At 35.4% G+C, this 1,337-nt stretch overlaps 1 pseudogene; it reads left to right on the plus strand.

Moving 5' to 3' along the window:
* The first annotated feature begins 221 nt into the window (after nucleotides 1-221).
* On the plus strand, nucleotides 222-619 carry LOC132491339 (small nuclear ribonucleoprotein E-like; annotated as a pseudogene).
* Nucleotides 620-1,337: the final 718 nt, after the last annotated feature.

Raw genomic sequence — 1,337 nt, forward strand, 5'->3', positions numbered from 1 at the left:
TTCTGTTGGGCAAATACCTAAATGTGGCATTGTCCAATACATTTGGAAAGGTCACTCTAATTTTGATATGTACAAAATAAAAGTCTATGTAAAGAGACATTTCTCTGTCTCTACGTGTATTTAAATTGTTGCTCCATGTGCATATAAAAATGACCTTTAGATTCCGGAAGTTGCTTTTTGAGGTAGTGTGTGGGATCGTGTGGTCTTTGTGAGCTTCCACCATGGTGTACTAGGGCCAGGGCCAGAAGGTGCAGAAGGTGATGGTGCAGCCAATCAATCTCATCTTCAGATACTTGCAAAATAGATCTCGGATTCAGGTGTGGCTTTATGAGCAAGTGAATATGCGGATAGAGGGCTGTATCATTGGTTTTGATGAGTATATGAACCTCGTATTAGATGATGCAGAAGAGATTCATTCTAAAACAAAGTCAAGAAAACAACTGGGTCGGATCATGCTAAAAGGAGATAACATTACTCTGCTCCAAAGTGTCTCCAACTAGAAATGATCAATGAAGTGAAAAATTGTTGAGAAGGCAATACAGTTTTTTTTAGGTGTGCTTTGTTAGAAGTGTAGTTCTAAAGCATTTATTCATATTGTTTTGCTCACCTTTATGTTATTACCAGATAACAATAAATACTGTGGGATTGTTTTTATTAAAATATTTACATTGTTTTCTTTAAAAAAATAAAATAAAAATGACCTTTATTAAGTTGTATTGACAAATCTTGAAAAATAAGGAAAAAAATATGATTGCTCATATTATTCATCACCTAGAGGTAATAATCACATTTAATGTTTTTCAGAGTCTTTAATGATGTGATATGCATCTATATTTACATAGCTAAAATTATATATACTCAGCTTACTTCCATTTAGCAATATATTATTAGAATATTCTCATGCCATAAAAAGAAGGATTGTTTGGAATGGTGGGGTAAAGGTAGCCAGTGGTGTTATAGAGGCAAAGGCTGAATGTTTTAAGATAAAGTAGTCAAACACTGGAGTGAGGCCAAGAAAGGAAACATTTAAAAAGAGTCTTTTGGATTTAGCAATTTGGGGATTATTGGTGACCTTGGTGTAATGACTTAAGTGGGATAATGGAGTAGAAGCCAGATTGCAGTGGCCTGACTGGTGAATGAGAGGCGAGGAAGGGGAGACTGAGTGCTCACTAAATTTGGGGGAAATTTCCTTAGAAGGAGTTACATGGGGACACATTTTACAAAGGTCTTTTCTTCATTTGCTTTGCTTTTTTTTTTTCTTTCCCTTCCACTTTCTTCCCTTCCCTTCTCCCTTTCCTTTCTTTTCCTTTCCTTTTCATCTGTTTGTTGCTTTTATG

This window comes from Mesoplodon densirostris, chromosome 5 (assembly GCF_025265405.1).
Source record: "Mesoplodon densirostris isolate mMesDen1 chromosome 5, mMesDen1 primary haplotype, whole genome shotgun sequence".
Taxonomy (NCBI): Eukaryota; Metazoa; Chordata; class Mammalia; order Artiodactyla; family Ziphiidae; genus Mesoplodon; species Mesoplodon densirostris.